Source organism: Danio rerio, chromosome 25, assembly GCF_052040795.2.
Source record: "Danio rerio strain M-AB ecotype USA chromosome 25, GRCz13ab, whole genome shotgun sequence".
NCBI classification, from domain to species: domain Eukaryota; kingdom Metazoa; phylum Chordata; class Actinopteri; order Cypriniformes; family Danionidae; genus Danio; species Danio rerio.
The window spans coordinates 36385006-36411188 of record NC_141045.1 but is presented as its reverse complement, the minus strand read 5'-3'; the positions used below and the strand labels follow the sequence as shown (position 1 = coordinate 36411188).

At 39.4% G+C, this 26183-nt stretch overlaps 1 protein-coding gene and 2 long non-coding RNA genes across 4 annotated transcripts in view; 1 reads left to right on the top strand and 2 right to left on the bottom strand.

The window, feature by feature from the left end:
- roraa (RAR-related orphan receptor A, paralog a) overlaps positions 1-26183 on the bottom strand; it is a 512855-nt gene that overhangs the window by 134061 nt on the left and 352611 nt on the right. The gene's annotated exons all lie outside the window — the stretch shown is intronic.
- On the bottom strand, positions 12521-15612 carry LOC147837900 (uncharacterized). The gene is made up of 3 exons (XR_015526725.1): positions 15050-15612; positions 13648-14766; positions 12521-13447 (listed from the first exon to the last, which is right to left on the bottom strand). It is a non-coding gene; the product is annotated as an uncharacterized LOC147837900 (long non-coding RNA).
- Positions 15046-19884, top strand: LOC147837899 (uncharacterized). The gene is made up of 5 exons (XR_015526722.1): positions 15046-16107; positions 16162-18181; positions 18231-18286; positions 18684-19596; positions 19721-19884. It is a non-coding gene; the product is annotated as an uncharacterized LOC147837899 (long non-coding RNA).

Genomic DNA, 26183 nt, shown 5'->3' with positions numbered 1-26183 from the left:
ACTATTAAATCATCATTGAAATAAATTATAATCTCAGAAACCAGAGCTAGCCACCAACATCAAGAGTTTGATTTCTCAAGACCAATTTCCTACCGCAAATGCCGCATTCGCATTTGAAAGACGAAGAAAAGGGACCAAATGAATGAAACCCCTCGTCAAGATCCTGACAAAAAAAAATCGTGATCCCACTAGCATCGAACAAAACCTGAAAATGGGCCAATTTCTTAGTTAGCGGGCTGTATAATGACACTATGCTCCGAAGAATGACTCAGCCTCAGATTTGGAAGCAATTATTGAAAATTGGGCCAATATGATTGGTTTCATTTCACGTTTTGGATACCACTTTGGGGAGACGTCTTAAAATAAAGCCCTGCCAAATACCCACTTTTTACTAGAACATTCACCGCGTACTGTATATGAAATGGCGCCTAATTTTCAACTTTTATATTGAAAACCCATAGGCTTTTGTTCAAACTCTTGTGTTTTCAGACTAAGACACATTTCTTTTTTTCCCCCCAAAACATTTACTAAAGCATTCGAATGTAATTGTGCTGTAAGCAAAGATTAATAATCAACAAAATAAAAGGAGCCAAGTCACCAGACGAAAACATCTCGAGCAAATACAAACAGACTTGCCAAGAACAAAGCGCGGAGACCAGAGACAGAAAGCTCTGTTTGACATGTTACTCAAACAAATCTCCAATCCTCCTCTACACTGAGCGTGTTTACTTCAAATTAAATTTGAACCCTTCCAGGTATTAATAATATGGAGACATTTGGCAGTAAACAATTTGATAAGCATTAAACTCCCCTTGTGCTCGGTCTAATTGAAAACATCAGATGGCCCCAAGCGGCTGTTTGCTTGCTGTTGCCGTCGATGTTGTCGCTGCTCGGTTAGTTTTAATAGAGCAGAGATGTCAAACCAATTTCTTTGTCTTTGGGCATTTTTTTCCTAGCTGAAAGAGACAAACAAATAAATGTGTTTATGAGATTAATTTGAGAGTGGCAGAGAGAGGCAGTCAAGGTGAGCTGCGGATCGCTAATAGCAAGGACATAAAAATAAGGAGAAAAAAAAAGCATGGAGGACCAAGGTGAAAACACTTCAAAAATGAGAATGAGCGCCTCAGGTGCGTGATCCTATTTGAGACCGTATCAACCGATAGATTTAACAAACTGGAGGATTTGAGCCTCACAAAGGTAAAGGTGTACAGCCTCAGAGCTAAACGTAGCACTCGATATTCTGGGAAATACAAGTCACAATTTAAAACTTTAGTAAAACAGTTGAGTTTGACCCTTTTTGAATCCATTCAGCCGATCTTCAGGTCTAGCAGGAGAACTTTTAGCTTAGCATAGCCCTACTGAAAAAAACAGCTTAAACCAGCCTAGGCTGGTTGGCTGGTTTTAGCTGGTCGACCAGGCTGGTTTTAGAGGGGTTTTGGCCATTTCCAGGCTGGTTTCCAGTCTGGTCTTAGCTGGTCAGGCTGGGAGATGACCAGCTAAAACCAGCTTGACCAGCCTAGCCAGGCTGGGAGCCCAGCTAAAACCAGCTGTGTCCAGCTTAAACCAGGCTGGTCAAGCTGGTTTTAGCTGGTCATTTTCCAGTCTGACCAGCTAAGACCAGGCTTGAAATGGCTGGAAACCAGCCTGGAAATGGCCAAAACCCCTCTAAAACCAGCCTGGTCGACTAGCTAAAACCAGCCAACCAGCCTTAGCTGGTTTAAGCTGGATTTTTCAGCAGGGAGATAACTGAATTAGACCATTAGCATGTGTTAAAATGTTCAAAAAGAGAGTTTCAACAATTTTCCTATTTAAAGCTTGACTCTTCTTTAGTTACATCTTGTTCTAATGCTGCGTTCACACCAGACTCGGAAGAAGAGTCAAGCGCAAGATGTTTGCATGAAAAGTCAATGCAAAGATGCTAATAGACATCCCGAGAGTTGAATGTTTTGCATGATTGACGATTGTTAACCAATCAGGAGCTTGCTCTCGTAGGGGAAAGTCCTCCTGCCGACACCGACAACAGTTCATCAAACTGGGCTCGGCTCAGTCAGAAGCACCGCTGAAATCCAGGTATAGATTTTGGAGGAGTTGATGAACTTACAAATATGGTTGCACCTCTGAAGGAATCTAGTGGACTTAGACATGGCTCCAAACAAATCGACTCTGTTTTTCAGACTTCATAAAGCACATAAACACAGCTATTATCTCAATAAAATCCATGTTAGCCCTTTAGCAATGAAGCTAAAGTCACCTCTGAATGAATCTAGTGGACTTAGACATGGCTCCAAACGAATCGACTCTGTTTTTCAGCCTTCATAAAGCACATAAACACAGCTATTCTCTTGATAAAATCCATGTTAGCCCTTTAGCAAAGAAGCTAAAGTCACCTCTGAATGAATCTAGTGGACTTAGACATGGCTCCAAACGAATCGACTCTGTTTTTCAGCCTTCATAAAGCACATAAACACAGCTATTCTCTCGATAAAATCCATGTTAGCCCTTTAGCAATGAAGCTAAAGTCACCGGGCAGACAGACAAATGACGCGAATCCACGTCTGTTGGACCTCAGAGTGGGGTGATGGTTCATCTTTCAGCAGGACAGTGACCCAAAGCACACCGGCAAAATGTCAATAGAGTGGCTTCACAACAACTCGGTAAATGTCCTTGAGTGGCCTAGCCAGAGCCCAGACCTAAATCCTATTGAACATCTCTGGAGAGATTTGAAAATGTTTGTACACCGTCGCTTCCCTTCCAACCTGATAGAGCTTGAGAGGTACTGCAAAGAGGAATGGAAAGTTCCTAAAGACAGGTGTGCCAAGCTTGTGGCATCATATTGACAAAGACTTGAGGCTGTATTTGCTGCCAAAGGTGCATCAACAAAGTATTGAGCAAAGACTGTGAATACTGATGTACATGTGATTTCTCAGCTTTTTTATATTTAATAAATTTGCAACAATTTCAAAAACTCTGTCACATTGTCGTTATTGGGGATTGTGTGTAGAATGTTGAGGAAATAATTGAGTTTAATCCATTTTGGAATAAGGCTGTAAGAAAAAAAATATGTGGAAAAATGAATACTATAAATACTTTCCGGATGCACTGTATATGGCTAGAAGCCATAGATATATACATTAGATGTCGCCTGGCCTATTGTTGTCTATTGGACGGAATGCGTCAATAGTGCCGCCATCTTGGTACAGGGTAGCGCTCCTTTGAAATGAATGCGGGACCAAGGTACAGTGGAGGACTGTGGCCAACCTAAGCCAAAGATATACACATATACACATATATCTATGATCGGGAGTTTTCCTGGATGTTAGTATGCAATTTTTTTTTCTAATTACAAAAATTATAATTTTACATCACTTTTCTACATTGATGGATCAGTGACCGCACGGGCATTCCAGACAAAAAGCTTGTGTTTGTGTGTACAGAAATGTACTATTCATCCTCCCTGTTAAATTTGATCTAATCATGTCCTGAAACACAGCTCCTCTCCTGCTTTCACTTCTCATACTGACGGAGGGAGCGACTCGTTTGCGAATGAATCCCCTGAACGACTCTTTCACTAACGTTAGCCGATAATAATACAAGTTTCTGGCAGCGCAGCATCTCGTTGTCATATTTTTCATTGTTTGCTGATTTTATTCAACAAAACTAGCATAAGCCGAGTGTTTAGTGCGACTTGGAGCTGCTTTGCTGTAGGGTGAATGCATTAAGTGACTGTTATCATCAATAACGTTACCTAATTAGCACAAAAGTTCAGAACATACAAAAACAGAAAAAAACTTAATCTTACCTATGAAATGTTCTGCCTTCGTGCTTTGTTTTCTTTGTTTGCTCGCTACTACACCCGTAGACAGCGCTAAAGTACAGCATCTTCACGTAATAACACTGTCTTGACTAGTGCGGTTGAATGACATTTGTCCTGGGAGCCCTGTACCAATGTGGCGGCGCTATTGACGCATGCTCAGGGTCCCTATGCAATATCTAGTGTATATATCTATGGCTAGGAGCTATAATCTCATTTCTGGTAAAGTATATTATATAGTATAACTATATACTATACTAATATCAACTTAAAAAATAGCAACCTTTTTATTTTTTGTTGCTCTTAGTACACAGTCCATCAATTGAAAAGTCAAGCTGCCTATAAATAATACAATTATCAAAACTCTGTTTTTATGCTAATGGTCTAATTTGATTTAATTATCTATGCTAAGCTAAAAGTGCTCCTGGAAGAATCTAGAGATTGGTTGAATGGATTTAAAATGGTAAAACTCAAGTGTTAACCTCTAGATAAAAAGTAAAAAGTCTATTTACAAAAAAAGTTGGAGCGCTCCTTTAAGAAAGGTGAAAGAAAAATGAGTTCTTCTGTCTTAAAAACACATGAAGAGATCTCAGAGTCTTTGGAAAGAGGATAAGGAGGCGGAGGGGTCGTAACAACAAGAGTGAACTGGGACGATCAGCATCCAAATGATCTCCCTGTGAAGCCCACGAAACTCCCTATTCCCGGGAAAAGAAAGCAGAGGCGATTGGGAGGGGGAGATCCTCGCTAGTGACTCTACAGGAAGTAGGGCAGGTGATTTTGGGTGTGATAATTATGGTCATAACTAGGCATGAGGGATAGGTAATGGCCCTTCTTATCCTTCATGTGGAGCGTCTGTGGTTGTGGTGACTGTCGCGAGCCAAAAAGCATGATTATGTTTTTCTTGCTGCGCTGCTATGACTGCTCTACGAGTCCCGGCGACTGCTGAAAAGGGCAGCGGGGGAGCGTGGCCTTTGAGGAGGAAGTTAACGAATGAACTTCATTATTGAGGAGCATACTGGGGAGACCCCCTGGAGCATGTGATGTATTACCCCGTGTCAAAGAAACACGCAAATGCCCTCCCCCAACACACAGTGCCGGCTACACATCCTCAATGCCAAATGCATGCATCAAATCTGAGGGAAAAAAAGAGCCATAGGTGATCTGAAAAGTTTACTTAAGATTCTGTGGGGAGAATACAGAACTAATTGTAGTGGCTTATCTTATTCTACACCTCTAATCCTACCCAATACCTAACCCTAACTAATACATTACCTTAATAAAGGAGTTTATTGAGCTGGAAGTCAATTGATGGTTTATTAACGGCGAGAATTGTACCTTAAGAATAACCTGAATGAACATTAAAGCAATCAAATGTGAAAAATAAAATGGATGAGATTACATCAACGCAATATCATGGCAAATTCATAACGTTTGGATTTAGAGGCTAATTGGTTTTCATTTGTATGATCTCATTTGTAGATTTTAGTATGATTTGTTCATTCCACACTGAGGGGATGGTTTAGGGTTGGGGTTTAAAGCATGCCTCCTTTTAAAAATCGTACGTTTTCATACAAATAAAATATACCCTGGCTCATTACGCATACGTACCCATGTGTACGTGTCTGGGAACAGCAAAATACATAACTGGAGGTACGTCTGCTCTTGGTTTTTGTTTTTGCAAATCCATCTGGAGGCCGCTGTGTATGTTTTTCGATGATCTCAAAAAACAACCACGGCGAATGAAGCTCTGCACAAGACTTTTGGCCAGCGGAGAAATTAAAATGGTCGTGCCAAACTGAGTCTGGTTCTCAAGGTTTTTTTTTTTTTTCACTCCCATCAGGTGAAGTTTTTTTTCCCTCTCCGCTGTCGCCACTGCCTCGCATGGTTCAGGATTGGTAGAGCTACGCATCGATGAATTTGCTCTTCAGTGTTTGAACTCTCAGTAATGATTAAATCACACTGAACTGAGCTAAACTGAACTGAACTTAAACACTAAAACCTGAACCACACTGTTCCAGTTACTATGACCATTCATGTGAAGCTGCTTTGACACAATCTACATTGTAAAAGCGCTATACAAATAAAGCTGAATTGAATTGAACTTTTTTTTTCATTTATTTATTTATTTGACCATAGCCTCACTCTTTTTATTCATTATTTTGCCGCAGCTCTGCTCTTCTTATTTATTGTCTCGCAGCCCTATGAGCAAAATGCAGACTGCAGGGTGATGATGATGTAACGATCATTCCGGCCACACAAGCGTAACAGCGCCATTGTGGTCCAGGGGTCAGCTTGTTGCGTTACGACATCGTCGATCCATAATTGATCCTCACCTGAGTATCGACGGACAAAACTCCAAGGGAAGGGGTTTGGACCAGATGTAAGTTTTCTGGAGGTTTTGTGTGAGTCGAACATTTCAGAAACAGAATTAGAATCATTGCCAAGTGTGCTTCACACACACAAGGAATTTGTTTTGGCTACAGAAGCTTCCAGAGTACATAAAGTGACAAGTGACAACACAAAATAAATATGGAAAAAAGATGATAAACATTAAACAGAGATGAAGTCAGTCAAAAAGATCTGAACGTTGAATTGTACGTACAGATTTGTTATAAATATACAGGTTATAAGGTGCTGTGTCCAAGTGCGTATGAGAACGCATTGCACGTTTATTGCACAGTAGGGGAATGTTTAACCGTTCATAAGGTAGATGGCCCGAGGAAAGAAACTTTTCCTGTGTCTGGGCTGTGTTTGTGCTTGGCGCTCTGATGCACTGATCAGACGGTAATAGTTTAAACAGGTAGTGTGCTGGGTGCGAGGCGTCCAGAGTGATTTTGCGAGCCCTTTTACCTACTCTGGAAGAGTACAGCTCTTGAAGTTTAGGAAAGGTAGAGCCGGTGATTTGTTCAGCAGTCCGGACTATTCGCTGTAGTCTACGGAGGTTGGTTTTGGCAGCAGAGCCAAACCAGACGGTGATTGAAGTGCAGAGGATGGATTGGATGACAGTTGAGTAGAACTGTACGAGCAACTCCTGTGGCAGGTTAAACTTCCTCAGCTGACGAAGGAAGTGCAGTCTCTGCTGGGCTTACTTCACAATAGAGTCTATGTGAATGTCCCACCTCAGATCCTGAGAAATGGTGAGGCCCAGGAACTCTACTGACCATGACTCTACTGAAGCCACAGTGCTGTTCATGATGGTGAGTGGGGGGAATGCAGGGGGTTTCTACTAAAGTCCACTATCATTTCCACTGTTTTGAGCATGTTCAGCTCCAGGTTGTTGTATCTGTACCATAAAGCCAGACGCTCCACCTCCTGTCTGTAAGCAGACCCTGCTGAAAAATCCAGCTTAAACCAGCCTAGGCTGGTTGGCTGGTTTTAGCTGGTTGACCAGCCTGGTTTTAGAGGGGTTTTGGCCATTTCCAGGCTGGTTTCCAGCCATTTTCAGCCTGGTCTTAGCTGGTCAGGCAGAAAAATGACAAGCCAAATCCAGCTAAAACCAGCTTGACCAGCCTGGTTTAGGCTGGACATAGCTAATTTTGGCTGGTCATCTCCCAGCCTGACCAGTTAAGACCAGGCTGGAAATGGCTGGAAACCAGCCTGGAAGTGGCCAAAACCCCTCTAAAACCAGCCTGGTCGACCAGCTAAAACCAGCCAACCAGCCTAGGCTGGTTTAAGCTGGATTTTTCAGCAGGGGACTCATCACCATTCCGGATGAGGCCGATAACAGTAGTGTCATCTGCAAACTTCAGGAACGAAACTTATGTGACAGTTGTTGTTTAGTTTTATTGGTGATTCCTAATATGAAATTTAGTCATAAGCTTGTCAAGCAGCTTTGGAGAATTTAATATTTCCCCATTCAGACAGAATGCCCGAGCAGGCTGCCCCAGAGGCGTTACAAAGATGGCCGCCGAGTGAAATGACTTGTCTTAAAAGGACTTTGAAAGTATCTTTAGGGTACACTTTTGTACCTTCAAGCTTCACTTTTGTATCTTTAAGTTACTATGAGGTACACATTTGTACTTTTGGGGTATCACAAGGTACCTTTAAGGACCTGTTAGGAACAAATATGTACCTTTTGAAAAGGTACCGCCCCAATGGCTTTGTGTGCCTTTATTTCTGAGAGCGTGCCCCATCGGCCTATAGAGAAGCAAACAATAGAGGCCTGGAGTACATAACATATTCATTTATAAGGATTTACATTGTCCAGCAACTTTCCCTCCAACTAAAAGACCATTATAGTCCTCAAGAAACCAGGAGTGGTTTCCCCCTCAAGATTGAGGGAGCTCTTCAGGCTACAATACTCCTTGAATTTAGGCCCCTAAACAAGTCTTTTTTCTTTCTTCCTTTCCATTTTTGAGCTCTTGGTCAGAGGGCTCTCGGCTTTTCTCTTTTACTGTTGACTTATGAGTATGCCAGGGGTGTTTGGGAGCTATTTATCACAGGCCCGGCTCGTCCTGCAACCCTCACACATTAGTAATGTTCTCCGCCGAGGAGTAGGCCTGTCACAGCTCTCTTCCCCCGGAACCTTTGAACAAGGTAGGTCACGGCTAGGCCTCGCACATGCCCCACTTTTAGTCTTTCATGGCACCTTTAAGTTCGTCCAGGCCCAGAGCAGGGTATCGTGGGTATGGACTGATGCTCTTGGGACTGATCTATGCATATTTTGCCTGTCTTGCATATTGAGATGTACATCCGCAGAGTGTGATTGAGTATCTTTAAAGCATGTGCAGTCGAGATTTGCTTTAATTTTATCGGATGCCGGGTTATTGAGATGTTGAACGCATATTTGAAAGGGGTCGAGTGTTTGTTCTTTTCAATGGAATTTAAAAATATATACAGTCAGAACTATTAGCCTTCCTGAATTATTATCCCCAGAAGAAGGAAGGAGGATTTTTCCAAGTACAATTCTAAACATAAAAGTTTTAATAATTAATTTTTTAATAACTGATTTCTTTTATTTTTGCCATGATGACAGCACATCATATTTTATTAGATATTTTCAAGATAATAGTAATCAGCTAAAAGTGAAATTTAAAGACTTAACTAGGCAAGCTAGGGTAATCAAATCATTGTATAATGATGCTTTGTTCTAGAGACTATCAAACATATATTGCTTAAAGGGGCTAATAATATTGACCCCAATATAGCTTTAAAAAAATTTAAATGGCTTTTATTTTAGCCAATACATACATAAATAAATAAATAAATAAATAAATAAATAAATAAATAAATAAATACAAAATAAATTAACAAATAAATAAATAAATTAATACAAAATAAATTAACAAATAAATAAATAAATAAATAAATAAATACATAAATAAATAAACACAAAAATACAAAAACAAATTAACAAATAAACATAAAAAATAAAATAATAAATAAATAAATAAATAAATAAATAAATAAATAAATAAATAAATAAATAAATAAATAAATTAATTAATTAATTAATTAATTAAATTTATTTATTTATTAATATACAAGAAGGCCAATAATAGTGACTTCAACTGTATATATTTGGATTTTTAGATTTTTCCCAATGCTATTTTTGTACCCCTACCCCTTCCCCTTGGCCCTTACAAACTGAGGGTTAAGGAGAAGGGCTTCAAAATTTACTCCTAAGAATTGGGACAGCACTATGCACCTGCACACTTCATCATGCGTCATCGCGATCTCTTGCTTCACATGAGATTAGACGATCAGGACTGCTGTAGTTATTCCGGTTGTGCTATTTTTTGGTATTTATCTTCAGGAAATCACTGAAGGCGTATGTTATGTTATAATAACGATCTAATGTGGCAATGATACCATAATGTACTGTGTATTCACTGAGTGGCCATATACATCAATGTAAACACACGAAAACAACACTAACATTGTAGCAGACACTGTAAAAAGCTCATTCCCAGCCACTAGACTCTTCTGGCAGGGGATTCCAGTGTCATCGAGTGTCAGAATGTTGTGGGACTGCTTTACAGGAGTTATGATTAAGGATTATAGATCGCAAAATGTAGCGTTTTTTATTTTAGCAGGGTTTTTTTAAAGCATGACGGCAAAACACGAACTCGGTTATGAATATTTTAAAACGTGTTTGTTGGTTGTAAAAATTCGTAATAATGACAAAAAGTACTAATTTGTGGATCTCCTTATTTTCGGGTTCAGCAATACTGCCGTTGTAGTATTGTAGTATGGTGCATTCTGGGAAATTTTCATACAGCTTGGTTTCGAGTGTGATCCTGAAAAATATTCATACGATGGGTAATTCACCCCTTCCCCTTGGCCCTACGCCTTCAAGAGAATTGGGACACCCCTACCCCTTGATGTGAACGTGCAAAACGAGGGGTAGGGGTAAAGGGAAGGGCTAAGGGGTAGAATTGGGATTGGGCCTTAGTCTTTATTAAAATATACATTAGCAAGGACATGTTTCAATCAATCCATCATGCTGATCTGGATGTTGAAATGTGAGCGTCTCACTCAAAAGTGAAGGTGGATGAACATGAGATTAATAGGGTGGATTTTTGGTAAACTCAAAAGGGGTGGAGTTTAAAACAAACAAAATGACTGAAGTTTTAAAAACATTTCCATAGGTAAAACTTTTTGTAACAGGTTAGATTAGTTAATGTATTTATTAACATCATCTAATTCAAGTTCATTCTAGTTGTTCATTTCTTATCAGAAGTGGCTTACATGAAAGGCAAATGCCTCTAGATTACAACTATTTTACCACAATATAATGTGATCATGCCTTGATTTTAAATGATTTCATCAGGACAGTAAGGTCTGACTTTGCTTAGACAAAAGTCTTGTCACTTACCAGAAATAATGTCCAGTATTGAATATAAAGTCATGCTGCAGTGGAAACAGAATGAATATTGTGTCCGACTCCATCATGAGCTTGGATGACTGCATCCATACATCTCTGACTCAAATCACTGATTAATAAAGTCATCTGGAATGGCAAAGGAAGCGTTCTTGCAGGACTCCCAGAGCTCATCAAGATCCTTTGGATTCATCTTCAATACCTCCTCCTACATCTTACTCCAGACATGCTTAATAATGTTCAAGTCTGTTGACTAGGCTGGCCAATCCTGGAGCATCTTGACCTTCTTTGCTTTCAGGAGCTTTGATGTGGAGGCTGAAGTATGAGATCTCTCGCACCTCCCCATACTGAATGTAACCCCAAACCATGATTCTTTCCTTCACCGAACTTGACTGATTTCTGTGAGAATCTTGAGAAATTGAAACTAAGCCAAAGGAAAATAAATGGATCAATGTATTTATTATATATTTAAAATATTATATTTAGCACACAGCAAATCAAAAATGTTAGATCAGTGTTGGTTAAAATTAATTATTTATATTGCAACCCCTGATTAGTTTTCCTTTCTTTTCTGCCCTTTAAATTAATTTATTGTCTTACTATTTCATATTGATCCTTTTTAACCTGACTAGGCTTTTTTAAAAAGTCCTTTAGCAAAAATTAAGAAACAAAGTCCTGAAAAAGGCCTATTTACAGTAACTGAACAGTGCTGAATGAGATATACAATGAAGGTTTACTGATGAGGAGTTAAACGAGGGCTCGTATAATCAGTGAACGAAGCAGAAAACTCATTGGGGGAAGAAAAAAATAAAATAATACCAAAAATCCCCCAACCTTAAGACCCCTTCTTATGTCTCTTCCTGTTTTCAGATTTGTCATTTTATTTTCAGTCTGGTCGTCAAATGCTGTTTGAAACCAAAACACAGGATTAAGGGATAAAGTTGCAGTGCGTCGACCTTGATTCGGTAATCCAGTACATTATTGGGTAAATGTACATTTGTCTCAAGAACACAACTCCTAGAGGAGCGTAATCTCTCTCTCTGTTACGACAGCTTCTTAGCGCAACACAAAATGAGATGAGCGCTCCTTTCTGCGAATCAATCTAACTTACATTTCCTCCTGAGCTTTTTGTAAGCTTCGAGGCAAAGGAATGTAATATTACAGGCGCTGCACACTCAAAAAATTAAATGCTATATGTAATTGTTCTTTCTGCGAAACAAAAATAAAAAAAGATATTTGGCAGAATGTCCTAGCTGCTCTTTTCCACCAACAAGTAAAGTTAATGAGTATTATTGTTTAATCAATTGAGTTTAAAGGACTTTACAGAATTGATGCTCATTCATTTCATTCATTTGTGGAAAAAGAACAACCAGGACATTCTACTAAACATCTTTTTTTTAGCATTAATGCTTTAAAGTCCTTTAAAGGAACACTTTTTTTGGAAACAGGGTATTTCTACAATTCCCCTTAAGTAAACAATTGATAAACAAACGAATACTCTTTCCAGGTCTCTCAGGAGCACTTTTGGATTAGCTTAGTATAGCTTAAATCATTGAACCGAATTAGACCATTAGCATCTCACACAACACATAAAAAAACTGTTTCAATAATGTTCCAATGTAAAGCTTGACTCTGGATTTACAGCATTAATGCTCACTCACTTCACTCGTTTTTGGAAAAGAGCAGCCAGGACATTCTGCCAAACATCTTTTTTTTTTCTTTTAAGAGCATTATTGCTGTAAAGCCCTTTAAAGGAACATACTTTTTTCCAAGTTATTATTATTATTATTATTATTATTATTATTATTATTATTATTATTTTGAAATAGAGTCATTTTACAATTCCCCTAGAGTTAAACAATTGAGTTATATCTTTTTTTTTTAAAAATACTTTCTCCAGGTCTGTCAGGAGCCCTTTTAGATTAGCTTAGCTTAGCATAAACCGTTGAATTGAATTGAATTAGACCATTAGCATCTCAGACAAAACATAAAAAAAAGAGTTTCAATAATGTTCCAATGTAAAGCTTGACTCTGGATTTACAGCAATAATGCTCATTAACTTCACCCATTTGTGGAAAAGAGCAGCCAGGACATTCTGTAAAACATCTTCTTCTTTTTTTGAGCATTATTGCTTTGAAGCCTTTTAAAGGAACACTCTTTTTTATTTTTTATTTTTATTTTTATTTTTTTGGAAATGGCATAATTTTACAATTTCCCTAGAGTTAAACAATTGAGTTATATCTTTTTTTTTTAATACTTTGTCCAGGTCTGTCAGGAGCACTTTTAGCTTAGCTTAGCTTAGCATAAACCGTTGAATTGAATTAGACCATTAGCATCTCAGACAAAACATAAAAAAAGAGTTTCAATAATGTTCCAATGTTAAGCTTGACTCTGGATTTACAGCATTAATGCTCATTAACTTCACTCATTTGTGGAAAAGAGCAGCCAGGACATTCTGTAAAACATCTTCATTTTTTAGCATTAATGCTTTGAAGCCCTTTAAAGGAACACTCTTTATTTAGTTTATTTTTTTTTTTGGAAATAGGGTTATTTTACAATTCCCCAAGAGTTAAACAAATGAGTTTTTATAATTTTTTATACCATCTCCAGGCCTGTTAGGAGCACTTTTAGATTAGCTTAGCTTAGCATAAATCATTGAATCGAATTAGACCATTAGCACCTCACAGAAAACATAAAAAAAAAAAAATCAATAATGTTCCAATGTAAAGCTTGACACTTCTGTAGATACATCGCATACTAAGACTGAGGAAAAATTAAAAAGTTGCAATTATCTAGATTGATATAGATAGGAACTATACTCTTATTTAGGAACTATTAAGAAACTTTGCTTTCATATAATATCTAAAGCAGGCACAATGATATTATACAACACTTGAAAATAATCTACATTTTGGTAATATTATAGGGCCTGCTTCAGCTATGGTATGGCAGCAAAGTTCCTTAATAGTTCCCAAATAAGAGTATAGTTCCTATCAACCAAGATAATAGCAACTTTTAATTTTCCATTGGTCTAAGTACACAATATAACTACAGAAGAGTCAAGCTTTAATACTGAAATAATCCAAACTTACGTTTGAAATTTGAGCTTTGATATGCTAACGGTCTAATCCGATTCAATTATTTATGCTAAGCTAAGCTAACAGCGCTCCCATGAGACCCAGAGATCATTTCAATGGATTCAAAAAGGGTAAAACTCAATTGTTTAACTCTTGAGGACCTGCAAAATGAGCCCATTTCCCCAATAAAGTGGAGCGACCCCTCTATTTTCATTCAATACCATTTTCACTTTTGGTTTTCAGAACTATGAACTACCAAAACTACCAGAACTACTAAAGAACTCTGCACCAAAACGCATCCCTGAGTTTTACGTTGCAAACTTGCACGCTGTTTTCTGCATTCGTCTGCAGTGTATATGGCAGGCTGCGAGCGATTTGAATTATGCAAGCAGAAATTAAAGCGGCGAGTTCTTTAATGACCATGTGGTGAAAAATGAAGTTGATCTTTGGAGCGAGTCCACCACATCATTAAGGAGTCTGCCACTTAATCAGAATGGATACAAAGCCGGCAAGGTGCTAAGTGTGCAGGTGGAGTCGCACTGACAACCGCTGATACATTAAAACACCGGGAGACGGAGAGAAGATGGTAGAGGTAGAGCGAGAAGAGAGAGGGAGGGAGACGTATGGGCATTTTACCCTATTCCTTGGCACTTTTAAAGGGGTAGTTCACCCATGATCATTTATTGTATGCTTACACAATTAAGATTTTACAAAGACACTAAAAAGGTTTTAACTTCTTTTAAAAAAAAGGCTTCATGTACAGACAGACTCTGTTTACTGTACATTTGTCTACAAAAAAAACGCAACAAAAGAAAGGAAAGGCATCATGCATTCTATATCTGTTTCATTCATACTGGAAGCTTGTGGTCTCCTTGCACTCAATTGCTCCTTAAACTATCGCTAAGTAAAAATAAAAAAATATGAAAACTTTTCTAATCAAACATATAGACAACAAACACTTATTTGTGGCAGTATATGGCGTGCAACCCAGGCTCATTCTGAAAACGTACCACTATATAGATATCTGGAGAGCACCAAATATGTCCCAGGAGCTACTTTTTTTGCAGTTTTTGTTTTCACGAATCCACCAGAGGGCGATCTGTATGCTTTTTCAGATCTCCGAAAAAGACTGACTGATCAATTGACTGACCCACCCTCCCCTCCTTCCCTAAACCCAAACCAATAGTGTTTTCAAAAGCACCGATTGCGTCCCAAGTTGTTGTTTTGGTGGGCAGTTTGGTGTCAAGGACCACGGAAGAAAGTTAAGAGGGTTGAAGAGTTGCGGACAAAAGTGAAGAGTACATATCTGAAGCTCACCAAATATGTCCCAGTAGCTACTTTTTTGCAGTTTTTGTTTTCACGAATCCACCAGAGGGCGATCTGTATGCTTTTTCAGATCTCAAATTTCTCTCACAAGTGCCATTCACGCCGGCTCTTCTCACGTAAATCCATCGACTGAATGACTGACTGATCAATTGACTGACCCACCCTCCCCTCCTTCCCTAAACCCAAACCAATAGTGTTTTCAAAAGCACCGATTGCTTCCCAAGTCCGCCGAAATACACGGCGAGCTACTGGACAAACAATGGGAAAGCTGGCCATAAGGATGGCCAGTAAGATTTCTTTCTCGTTCTGCGATATAAAACCACATCTGGTCACCACTGGGGGGGTTGTTGTTGTTTTGGTGGGCAGTTTGGTGTCACGGACCACGGAAGAAAGTGAAGAGGGTTGAAGAGTTGCGGACAAAAGTGAAGAGTGGGCGTGGGGTGGTGCGTGTGTTGAGGGGGATTGGTAAATTAGGGTGCTCAAATTTCAGAGGTGCCAGAACCAGATCCGGCTTGTTCCGGCATAAATTAAGTCTTGTATGTCTCTAAATTTCATTCTTTGCTAAATTAAAGACTAGGTTTTATCATTAAAAGCCTTATAGATATAGATGGATAGTTATACATATATCGGAAACAATACAATTTTGCCATCCATCTCGCACACACACTCCTGTAGTCCTGTTGTCGAGCACCAGCTCTTGATTATAGACTGACTGAACACATAATACAAGTGCGCCTAATGTGACATTCATTCATTCATTTTATTGTCGACTTAGTCCCTTTATTAATCCGGGGTCGCCACAGCGGAATGAACCGCCAACTTATCCAGCAAGTTTTTACGCAGCGGATGCCCTTCCAGCTGCAAACCCATCTCTGGGAAACATCCACACACACATTCACACTCATACACAACGGACAATTTAGCCTACCCAATTCACCTGTACCGCATGCCTTTGGACTGTGGGGGAAACCGGAGCACCCGGAGGAAACCCACGCGAACGCAGGGAGAAAATGCAAACTTCACACAGAAACGGCAATTGAGCCGAGACTCGAACCAGCGACCTTCTTGCTGTGAGGCGACAGCACTACCTACTGAACCACTGCTTCGCCCGCTTTATGTTACAGATTATTTTAAACATCAGGTTTTTGTAGATGATTTAAAAAAAATAATTATTCCAAACTTGCTTTTCAAGCCCCCAAAATGCTTTTGATACATATATTTGGAAAATATAAACAGCCCGTAACTTACATTTGTTTCATTTAAAATCAGTTAGACTTCCTTTCTTTAATCTAAAACCTACATTTAATACCATGCAGGTCACTTCATAACATTCAGCCATTCATTTTCCTTCAGCTTAGTCTCTGCTTTATCAGGGGTGGCCACATTGGAATGAACCGCCAACTATTCCAGCATACAAAGCCTTTCCAGCTGCAGGGAAACACCCATACACTCTCGCATTCACACACACATAAACTACAGCCAATTTAATCCATCCAATTCCCCTATAGCGCATGTGTTTGGACTGTGGAAACTGGAGCACCCGGAGGAAACCCACACCAACACGGGGAGAACATGCAAACTCCACGTAGAATTGCCATCTGGTCCAGAAGGGACTCGAACAAGCGGCCTTCTTCCTGTAAGCGGACAGTGCTAACCACTAAGCCACCGCCCTGCCCCACTTCATCACAATGGACACCTAAAAGAAAGTAGCATGCAGCTCCATATCACTAATGCACCACATTTGAAGTCTTCTGAAGCTTTACAAGTGCTTTGTTTTAATTTTTGGGTGACGGATCTCTTTCATGCAACTTTCATATGGACTAAAAGATGCACAAAGCTCCATTCTCTCGCATACATCTCCTCCAGTCTGCCCTTCCGCCGATATAAAGTGCTTCTCCAATGGTTTCTAAAGTATCTCCAATTTGAAAGACTGATCTCTCGGAAAACGCCAGGCTTTTTGCATGGTTTATTCAACAAAATTACAACTGAATAATTCAGAAACAGAAGTTTTTACATGATAATTATAGTTCTCATTATTCCGGAGTGCATAATTGTCTCCGCACTTCCACAGTTATTGCCATTGTAACTCGCATATTAAAGATGGTTTGTGAAGAGGCATAACTCAGAAGGTGGAGGCCGACAGTGCAGAATAATATCCTTATTTTTTTTACAGTGACTCAGCTCGGATTATGTGTACATGTATAGGTTTGGGGTTGGAAAGATATTTTAGTGTTTGGAAAATGCTTTTTTTTAATGCTCCCCGAGGCATTTGTTTGATAAATAATGCAATAAAAGCATTAATAATGTGAAATGTAAGATCATATTTTCTATTTTAATATGTTTTAAAATTGCAATTTACTCCTGTAGTGGCAAAGCTGCTTTTTTTAGCATCATCAAGTCTTTGTGCTTTTGTAAAGTGTGTTACACACAAGTGAGTGGGTTTGACAAACCACCTGTGGAAAAAAGAACTACAAAAAACAGTCCTCTATCCTTACTCTATTATCCGAGCACTGACATTTGCTTTGTCTAATTTGCACTTGTCGTGCGTATTTGCCTTTTCTTGTTGAATCCCTGAATGCCTCCTAAATTGTAAGTCACTTTGGACGTCTGCTGAATGACTAAATGTAAAAGTGTAAATGTCTTCAGTTTCACATGATCCTTCAGAAATTAGTCTATTTTGCCGAGTTGGTGCTCACATTTCTCATTATTATCATTATTTACACTGACGAAGAGCAGTTGCTGAAGAACTCCCGAGAGATTTCAGCTGCTGTCTGGGCTTTCCATGCCTTTCTACACCTCCTTTTCTTCATGTGTTCAATGATATGCAGTCAGTGTCATTCGCACAGCTACAAAACACCACATTATTTATCGACATTAGATGTAGCACACAAAAAATAACAGTAGAACAGGGGTGTCCAAACTACGGCCCGTGGGCCATCTGCGGCCCGCAATCAGTTTTGTGGCGGCCCGCGAGGCTTTTTATAAATATTAATAGAATCTGGCCTGCTATTCAAAAAATGAACGTAATTCAATAAATAACCACTGGGTGTCGCTATTACATGCCTTCAATCAGGCAGCACTTCTTGTTATGAAGTAAAACTAACCGACCAAACTGAAGGAAACATAATTGATCATCACATTTTGGCGAGCCACGGCACAACCAAGAAAAAAGGAAAATCAACAGTCAGCGCAGGAAGTTTCAGTCACGTTGGGGCAAAGAATTTTTCTTCACAGAGGTCAGCGGGAAATGTATCGGTCCCACTTTATATTAAGTGGCCTTAACTAATATGTACTTACACAGTAATAAATAGTTTGTTACAATGTACTTATTGTGTAAATACATGTATTTACTGTGTACTTATGCTTGATTAAATACATGTATGTAATTACATTTGTAATTAACTTCTGTAACTAAATTTGTAAATACACTGTTGACCATCCCTTACACCTTAACCCACCCTTAAACCTACCCACACCACAAAACCTGTCCATAACCCAACCTCTATCCCAACTCAAAAGCACCACAAGTGTTCTCAAATACATTATAAACACAGTAAGTACATTGTATTTATTTTTTGATGTAAGTACATAGTAGGTAAGGACACTTAATATAAAGTGGGACCAATGTATCTGTTTAATTTGCCAGGGATCAGTTGCAGTAATGAAGGAATATAATATTAAAAGACATTATGAAACAAAGCATCAGGCCTTCAGCTCTTACACTGGTGCCGAACGAGATCAAAAAGTAAAACAATTAGCAGCTGCTCTATCAGCTCAACAACAGCAGTTTTTTCGTGCTATTAAAGTGCAAGAAAATTCTACACTGCACTGCAAAAAAATGTTTTTCATTTATTTACATTTTTTTGTCTTGTTTCAAGTCCAAATTTCTAAAAAATCTTAAATAAAGGATAATTTTCTAATTTGTTTTCAGAATTAATATGCCAATATTAAGTGAGTTTTCCTTAAAACAAGCAAAATAATCTGCCAATGGGGTAAGCTAAATAATCTTGTTTTTCCTTTTGACATAAGATTATTTTGCTTACCCCATTGGCAGATTATTTTGCTTGTTTTAAGGAAAAACTCACTTAATATTAGCATTTCATTTCTCAAAACAAGACAATATGTTTTGCTTGTCTAGAAAATTTTTCTTGATTTGAGAATGTTTAGATATTTAGACTTGAAACGAGACAAAAAAAAAAGCTAAGTAAGAAAAGCATTTTTTGAAGTGTGGCTAGTTATGAGGTAGTTCAGAGTTTTGAAGGAGAATTTATAAAGGATGAGTGTTGCAACTGTAACTTGCCCAGAGAAGATTCAAGTTATTTAAAAACTTAAGTCTTTCTAGAGACACAGTTGGACGACCAAAATAAAATAATTCCATAATAATATACACACACACACATCTATCCATCCATCCATTCATCCATCCATACACTGCAAAAAATGCTTTTCCTACTTAGATTTTTTTGTCTTGTTTCTAGTCCAAATATCTAAAAGTTCCTAAATCAAGAAGAATTTTCTAAACAAGCAAAACATTTTGCCTAATATTATGCCAATATTAGGTGAGTTTTTCCTTAAAACAAGCAAAATAATCTGCCAAAGGGGTAAGCAAAATAATCTTACATCAAAAGAAAAAACAAGATTAATTTGCTTACCCCATTGACAGATTATTTTGCTTGTTTTAAGGAAAAACTGACTTAATATTGGCATATTATTTCTCAAAACAAGGCAATATGTTTTGTTTGTCTAAAAAATGCTTCTTGATATAAGAAATTTTAGATATTTAGACTAGAAACAAGACAAAAAATCTAAGTAAGAAAAGCATTTTTTGCAGTGTATATATATATATATATATATATATATATATATATATATATATATATATATATATATATATATATATATATATATATATATATATATGCGTGTCTGTGTGATGTATGTAAAATTTGGCCCAGGACAACATTTTTTTTTTGCATCTGGCCCTCGGCCCAAAAAGTTTGGACACCCCTGCAGTAGAAGAACCATAGTAATGTCAACAAAATGCATTAAAAGTTAAGTGCCATGCGGGGAATACTGGGAAAGTCAATTTACAGACAAAGTCACACAATTTTTACAGTGTAATAATAATTTCCCAAACCTTTAAAAAAAAAAAAATGGAACATATAAGTAATGTAGTCCAGACTCAATTTTTAAAGCTTAGACAAGATATGTCTGTGGCATATCTGTGCGTATGTGTGTGTGGGAACACGTCTGCTCGCACGCACCAGACCGTAGAGGAAGCTAATGATGGCGCAAGGACGTTTCATCAGCATCATCTTAAACATCAGCAGTCAGCCTCCATCAGTGGCGTTCATATCTGCCGGAGCCAGATGACCTCCGCTTCTGTCCTGCCCCATGAATCAAAGCCCTCATTTCATGCTGACATGCTGCACTTGTCGGGCAGCGGACGACTACGCCAGACAGAAAAGTGATGAGACACGGAGAAAGCCGGCGGAGTGACGGATAACCCGCTTTAGCTCGCACAAGGCCACTTCAGCGAATGGCGAAGCAGGTGCGTGCCCAGTACGTGCCCGGTCTACTGCCACTTTCAGTGGTCTGGGAAGTCGTAATCCACCTTAGCAGATGGAGCTCTGTATACAGACCACAACAGCAAACAGGCTTTGTCTGCGTGACACATGTCACTCGCTGTTGTTTTTCTAGGCTGACATCTCTTCACAACAAGGTCTTTCAGGTTCACGGTGACTCACAAAGGGACAGCGCGGCTGGAGAAGAGCTGACGAAGCTGAGGACGGCACAAAGCATGCGGCGAAGAGACAGATTAAGTGACTACAAAGAACCCGAAGGGGTCCTTGCGCAACCACTACTGTAGCAAGTCCACGCCAGACCCCAGCCTGGTCAAAAAGTGCACAAAAGCTACCGTCATGCACATTCAGACGGCTTCAGTCAAAGAGAACGAAGGAAGAGTGAATAAAAATACTTCAATTTATGCAAAAAACACATTCACTGGAGCCTATTTGCAATTCCGCAAAATGGCCGACTGTAATGCTTTTACTGGAACCCAAAAAAAAAATAAGAGCAGCTGTCATTTTGTGAGGATGGAAGAAAAAGTATCGAGGGAGAGAGAAGAAAGGGATAAAAATCACGCTGTCCTGGTTTACGACAAATAGATGTCTCTATTGATTTCCTTTTTACCGAAGCGGCCCATCCTTCTCTGTTGTGAATATACTGACCTATTTCTGATAAAAAATGGCAGGCTATTATGGATTAAAGCAAAGTGTCCAAAAAAGAAAATATTCTTTTCCGTGGCCCAAACAACTGGGGGAAAAAAAAAAGATGAAACGTAATCTATTGTTAAAACTGGAGAGTGTCAATTTGAATGCGCTGCCTTATTTTTTTTTTCCCTCCCCCTACCGAGTGTCTCTTGTTGTTCGGGGATGGGAAAACTTTGGGTTTCTGAAGCATGCTGAGAGCGAAATCGCTTCGTCAGAAAGTGCACTCCCGGGACGCTCCGTCCATTCAAAACAGCCTCTCCTGACGAGCTTGTGTTCACTTCATTTACCAAGCACTTAGCCAACTGGCGTGACCAGAAAAAAAACACACACCGTTTCACTCTGTGACCATCACGTCTCTTGATAGACGACATATAACAAATCTTTTCCATATGTCACTCTTTACAAAACAAGATGTTGAAGGTCACGTCTTGATGACTTGTTGCTTGTGTCACTCTTAAAGGGCCATGAACCCCCCGTCTTTCGGTCTACCTCAGAATTGAAAAAAAAAATGTTCCGAGATGGGCATGGAGCCCTGCGGGCAGAGGGGGTAATAGGTGTGGCCGGCAGAGCAAGGGATGTTGTCAGTTGGCTCACAAAACGAGACAAAATCATGGGTATCCTCATGGTTTGTATAAAGTTTATAAAGTTAAAATGCAAAGAAATAAACAGTAATTTAATTCCCTGCTACATATGTTATTCGTAATTTCATATACACACAACCACAATTTGTTATATCATTATAAACAGTAAATGTAACTTCTCTCCTCCTCAATCCCCGAATGCAGACACAGTGGATAGCAGTGCAGCAGGTTTCTTTCTCTTTCTATTCCAACCATTAACCCTGCCGGTAATCTGGAGGATTTTAAACAGGTGCGAACCAAGCAGCACAGATTGACGATGTGTCTGAATGGTAACAAACTCAACTGATAAAAGACAAAGTCTGCGACTCATTAATTCTCATACAGCTCTCCCGACAAAAATGCTTTCTGCAAACCAACAGCTTAGCTGTATCGGCCCTGACAGCATTACAGGGAAAAACATGTAACAAACCCTGCGGATCATGGACACAAACACATACGACCCGTCTCACCCAGTCATCTACTGGGTCTCACAGCACTCCTGGGGCGCTCTGTCAATTCAAAACAGCCTCTTCTGACGAGCTTGTGTTCACTTCATTTACCAAGCACTTAGCCAACTGGTTGGACCAGAAAAAAAAACATACACTGTTTCATTCTGTGACATCACGTCTTTTGATAGACGACATATAACAAATCTTTTCCATATGTCACTCTTTACAAAACAAGATGTTGAAGGTCACGCCCTGGTGACTTGTTGTTTGTGTTACTCTTAAAGGGCCATGAAACCCCCCCTCTTTCGGTCTACCACAGAATTGAAAAAAAAATGCTCCTAGATGGGCGTGGAGCCCTGCGGGCAGAGGGGGTAATGGGCGTGGCCGGCAGAGCAAGGGATGTTGTCAGTTGGCTCACAAAACGAGACTCAAACCATGAGGATACCCACGATTTTCTAAATGCAAAGAAATGAACAGTAATTTAATTACCTGCTACATATGTTATTCGTAATTTCATATACACACGACCACAATTTGCTATATCATTATAAGTGAAGTTTATGTATAAACAAATTTCGAGAGGATCACGTGCTTATGATTGCTAGCGGCTGAATCCGCATTATCCAATTCACTACGCTCCAATCAGATGACTCCTAAACTACTATAAATACCCTGGGTTTCATTCCACTGCTATCTTTGTTTTGAAGAGTCCCCCCTTCCACCCCTACGCCTCCTTCTTAGATGGGTGACACGGTGGCACAGTGCGTAGCACTGTTGCCTCACAGCAAGAATGTCTCTGGTTCCAGGCTTTACCAAACCAGCAGACATTTCTGTGTGGAGTTTGCACTTCTCCCCGTGCTCACGTGGGTTTCCCCCGGGTTCCCCGGATTCCTCCCACCGCCTAAAAACATGCAATTAGGTTAATTGAATAATCAAAATTGGCACCATAGATATGCTTCCAGTACGTAGTTATCTTCAAGAGCAATCACTTACTGTTCATTGGTTACTACAGCAGGGAAGTTCTCGAGATCTACCTGAGCTCAAACTCCCCTCCCGCCTTGCAACGGGTGGGAACCCTGGGCTCGAGGATCTCATGAGCTCAGGGCTCTCTCCCGGGACAGCATGCCAAACAAGCTTTTATAAATAATCATCAGCTAAGTGTGAACTCTTGAAACACTAAATGAAACTTCTCTCCTCCTCAATCCCCGAATGCAGACACAGTGGATAGCAGTGCAGCAGGTTTCTTTCTCTTTCTATTCCAACCATTAACCCTGCTGGTAATCTGGAGGATTTAAAACAGGTGCGAACACAGCAGCACAGACTGGCGATGTGTCTGAATGGTAACAAACTCAACTGATAAAGGACAAAGTCTGCCACTCTTCAATTCTCGTACAGCTCTCCCGACAAAAATGCTTGCTGCAAACCAACAGCTTAGCTGTATCGGCCCTGACAGCATTACAGGGAAAAACATGCAACAAACCCAGCAGATCATGGAAACCATCACATACGACCTGTCTCACCCAGTCATCTATTGGGTCTCACAGCACTCCTGGGGCGCTCCGTCAATTCAAAACAGTCTTTTCTGATGAGCTTCTGTTCACTTCATTTACCAAGCACTTAGCCAACTGGCGTGACCAGAAAAAACACACACCGTTTCACTCTGTAACCGTCACGTCTCTTGATAGACGACACACAACAAATCTTTTCCATATGCCACTCTTTACAAAACAAGATGTTGAAGGTCACGTCTTGGTGACTTGTTGCTTGTGTCACTCTTAAGGGGCCATGAAACCCCCCTCTTTCGGTCTACCTCAGAATTGTGGAGCTCTGTGGGCAGAGGGGGGAGTGGGCGTAGCCGGCAGAGCAGGGGGAAAAAGAGGAGAGCGAACAACTGTTGTCAGTTGGCTCACAAAATGAGACACAAACCGTGAGGAAATATTTCTAAAGGTGCCGTTGACTTGAAATTTTTACCGGATGTTGATGGCAACCAAAGAAATCCGTCTATGCAAAAACTAATAAGTTCAGTACAAATTAGTACAAATGAAGAGATGTGTAATATAATGAAATGACGCTGGGAAAAAGAATTGAACACATGAAGAAAGGGAGGTGTAGGAAGGCATGGAAAGCCGAGAGAGCAGCTGAAATCTCTCAGCAGTTCTTCAGCAACTTTCTTTGTAAATTAATATCAGCTGCTTCAGTCCAACATCTACATTATCAGGATGATGAGGACAAAACCAGAGTGGACATTTCAGCAGGACAATGATCCAAAACACAGCCTAGGAAACTCTTAAATGCTTTGAAAGAAAGAAAATCTGACCTGACTTGAATCCAATAGAGAATACAAATTAAAAATCAAATTTGATAGATGAGACCCACAGAAATATCAAGATTTCTACACTCTGTTGACGTCTGTGAATAAATCACACCTGAGCAATGCATGTGACTTCATTCTCTATATGAGAGGCGTCTTTAAACTGCCGTCTTAAAAAAAAAAGACTTTTCATAAAGTGTTAATTACATTTCAGTAGTTCAGTGCTTTCTACTTGTATCATTCCGTTGTTATTACACAAAATACATTTTTTGTTTTGTTTTATTTTTTTGTTTGTATTGTTTGGCTTTTTACCAAAATCTGGTTCAACTCCATGTTAACTCCTTTAGAAATTACTCCAGAAAAAACAAAACAAAAACATGATGTGTTTAATTATTATCTTATTATCCGCCATGTATTCTCGAACAACAGACTTCAAACTAAACTGTAGTAGATTACAGATTCCACACAACTCCTTCATGTTGTCCCAACACAAACCAATTAAGTCAACGTAATCGTAGTTTACAAACAATAAATTGAACATATAATAAGTTGTCCCCCTAAAAAAAACTTGAGAACTGTGTTGGTTCAACTTATATTAATTAAGTAGTTTAAACAAGCGGCAAATGCATTTTTTGAGTGTATGGTAATATATTTATATATATTTGGTTCAAAAATTGATTTACAAAACTTTTTTTCTGCCTATTCATCAACTACCCACATGTTGTCCACAAGTTAGCAATAAAAATATCTATTCAAAAGTGACACTTCACAGTATCTGCACTTAGATCTACTTACAGCCCATCTAAATTTGCCATCAGCTAGTCAATTTTATAATGCGAGGGTCACAGGATCACGCATCATTCAATGAGCCATTATTATTCCGGCGAGGCCGAGCCGTAATGTCTTAATCGTTTGATTGAGATTAGCATGGCTGCCTCTTTGTGACTCTCCCGGCACTGGACGGGGAGGTAAACAAATGAACTGGCAAGGGTGAAGCCATGCTTCTCAATAAACACTGACACCGCCTGTCCTGGCTATGGAGACAGATAAGCCTTCTCTACAGCGCTCCCATTCTCCCTCTTTTTTTCCAGACTCCATTTCAATCAATCCGTCTTTCCATCACTTTCCTTCTGTCTTTCTCAGGCTTTCTTCCCTTTTCCCTCGCTCTTTCGTTTTCGCATCGGATCAATGTCTTGGCGTCCCCTCGGTCACGAATAACCTGCGCGGGATTCAGACGGGCTCCGCTACAGCTGTCGCTCTCTCTCTCTGTGCCGCCCTAAACAAGCAAATACTTCATTTGCTCAATACCTGTCATCCATGACTAACAGCATCATGGCAGAACAATGCGTTAGGAGAGAATAATTCTCGATAGAATAACAAACCGTGGTGTAACGCCGAGCCCATTTATCTTCTGCGCTTCATACCCGGAGCTTCTGACAAGTTGGGAATATCACATAAATCTAGGCAGATTTCAAGTAGATTGCGTGTTTATTA